This window comes from Carlito syrichta, unplaced genomic scaffold (assembly GCF_000164805.1).
Source record: "Carlito syrichta isolate Samal-C Ts95f unplaced genomic scaffold, Tarsius_syrichta-2.0.1 Scaffold115607, whole genome shotgun sequence".
NCBI lineage: Eukaryota > Metazoa > Chordata > Mammalia > Primates > Tarsiidae > Carlito > Carlito syrichta.
Genome location: NW_007059703.1, coordinates 35,429 through 38,086, shown reverse-complemented (window position 1 = coordinate 38,086; position 2,658 = coordinate 35,429). Strand labels below are relative to the sequence as shown.

Genomic DNA, 2,658 nt, shown 5'->3' with positions numbered 1-2,658 from the left:
TTTTTTGAGTTGGAGTCTCACTCTTGTCGCCCAGGCTGGAGTGCTGTGACACACTCCCCGCCACTGCAGCCTCGTCTTGCTGGGCTCTGGCGATCCTTCCGCCTCAGCCTTCCAAGTAGCTGGAACTACAGGAGCGCGCTACCACGCCCGGCTGATGTTTTTTTGTTTTTTTTTTTCTGATTTATTGTAGAGATGAAATCTCGCCTGCCCAGGCGGGTCTCGAACCCGCAGGCTCGGGCAATCCACTCACCTCAGCCTCCCAAAGGCGTGGGATGACAGGCTGAGCCACCGAGCCCGGCTTACCCACAAATCTTAATGTCACAGGATGGGGCGGGGAGTACAGACTGAGCTCTTTCCAGGCCCAAGGAGGGGACCATGTAGAAGGAGAATTACAGTATGGTGAGACCTCATCTCTACAATATATCAAAAAATTAGCTGGGCATGGTGGCGCGTGCCTGTTAGTTGCAGCTACTCGGAAGGCTGAGGCGAAAGGATCGCCTGAGCCCAGCAGGTCGAGGCTGCAGTGGCCGGGAGAGGCCACTGCACTCCAGCCTGGGTGACAGAGTGAGACTCCGACTCAAGAAAAAAAATAAAAACCAAAAAAATAACAAATAAAAAGAATGACAAGTGTTCCTTGACACACCCTCTCCCATATACCCACTTCCTGTGAGACTGAAGAGTTCATTTAATTTCTGGCAACCTTCGGAAGATGTTATCTTTCTTTCTCAAGTTTGTCCCCAAATCCATCCTGTTCATATTCACTTGAAACTGGAACATGGGTCTTGACTGAACGAAACAAGACCTTTAGCCCACTGCCCTGAGGGAGCTCACCTTGCCTTCTTGTGCGGGCGTTGGTTACCGCAAGGTGACAGTGATTCTGGCACAAGCCTCAGTTCTGTGTGAAGCCCTTGATGTCCTGCTCGAATTCCACGCCCATGTGCCCTGACAGTGCAGCAAGAGGCCTTTGCCGAACCACAGAGTACAGTGACCATGGATATTCCTTTATTTATGCTCACTTTATTTCAAAAGCATTGTGGAAATACGGAATCTCTTGGTGATCAGGGGCTTGTTTTTCCACTTTTCTGTGAGTCTGGAAATACAAAGTTAGGGGGGAAAGTGTGAATGCACTTCTTTTTTTTTTTGGAGTTGGAGTCTCACTGTGTCACCCAGGATGGAGTGTGGGGTAGTGGCATGCTCACAGCCACCTTAGCCTTGACCTGCTGGGCTCGGGTGATCCTTCTATCTCAGCCTTCCAAGTAGCTGGAACTATAGGCATGCACCACCATGCCCGGCTAATTTTTGATTTATTGTAGAGACAAGCTCTCGCCACGTTGCACTGGCTGGTCTCGAACCCGTGGGCTCAGGCAATCGACTCGCCTCAGCCTTCCAAAGTGCTGGGATTATAGACTGAGCCACTGAGCTCCGCCCATGTTTGGTTTTATCAGTACACTAAAATTAGATTAGTGCCAAAGAGCTTCTGTGTGATTAGTCAGAGTTCAGATTATTATTTTTTATTTTTTTTTATTTTTTGAGTCGGAGTCTCACTCTGTTGCCCAGGCTGGAGTGCACTGACACACTCACGGTCACCACGGTCTTGACCTGCTGGGCTCAGGTGATCCTTCTGCCTCAACCTTCCAAGTAGCTGGAACTACAGGCATGCACCACCATGCCCGGCTAATTTTTTTAAATTTATTGTAGAGATGAGGTCTCACAAATTTGCCCAGGCTGGTCTTGAACCCATGGGCTCAGGCACTCCTCTCACTTCAGCTTCCCAAAGTGCTGGGATTATAGGCGTGAGCCACCACGCCCAGGGAGTTCAGATTATTTGATGTAAAAAGATTAAAATAAGGCCAGGCATGGTGACTCATGCCTATAATCCCAGCACTTTGGGAGGCCGAGGCGAGAGAATTACCTGAGCCCGTGGGTTCAAGACCAGCCTGGGCAACTTGGCAAGACGTCATCTCTACAATAAATCAAAGGAATAGCTAGGTGTGGTGGTGCTCACCTGTAGTTCCAGCTACGTGAAAGACTGAGGTGGAAGGATCGCCTAAGCCCAGTTGGTCGAGGCTACAGTGGCCGTCAGCGTGCCACTGCACTCCAGCCTGGGTGACAGAGTGAGACTCTGACTCAAAAAACAAAAGAAAACAAAAAAAACCAGATGAATCAGTTTTAAAGTGCAAAATCTAATACATAGCTGTTTTAATAAATTAGTGCAGCTCACACCTGTAATCCCAGCACTTTGTGAGGCCAAGGCAGAAGGATTCTTTAAGTTCAGGGGTTCAAGACCAGTCTGGGCAACATAGGGAGACCCTGTTCCTACACAGAATAGAAAAATTACTAGAGTGTGGTGTGGCGCACCTGTAGTTCCAGCTACTTGGAAGGCTGAGGCGGAAGGATCACCTGAGCCCAGGAAGTCAAGGCTGCAATAAGACGTGATCACACCACTGCCTGGGTGACAGAGTGAGACCCGGCTCAAAATTAAATATTTAATTAATTAATGTTCTATGAAAGATTTTAGAATATTCACATGTGTGCATACCAGCTCAAACTGAAGATCTTGAAACAACTACCAAGAGCCATCTTTTGCTTCCTCCGAAGATATTTCTTTCTTTTTTTTTTTTTGAGTTGGAGTCTCACTCTGTCGCCCAGACTGGAGTG

At 48.3% G+C, this 2,658-nt stretch overlaps 1 protein-coding gene across 1 annotated transcript in view; it reads left to right on the top strand.

Moving 5' to 3' along the window:
• LOC103275372 (adenylate kinase 7) overlaps window positions 1-2,658 on the top strand; it is a gene marked incomplete at its 5' end in the record, with an annotated part of 27,378 nt that overhangs the window by 3,193 nt on the left and 21,527 nt on the right. The gene's annotated exons all lie outside the window — the stretch shown is intronic.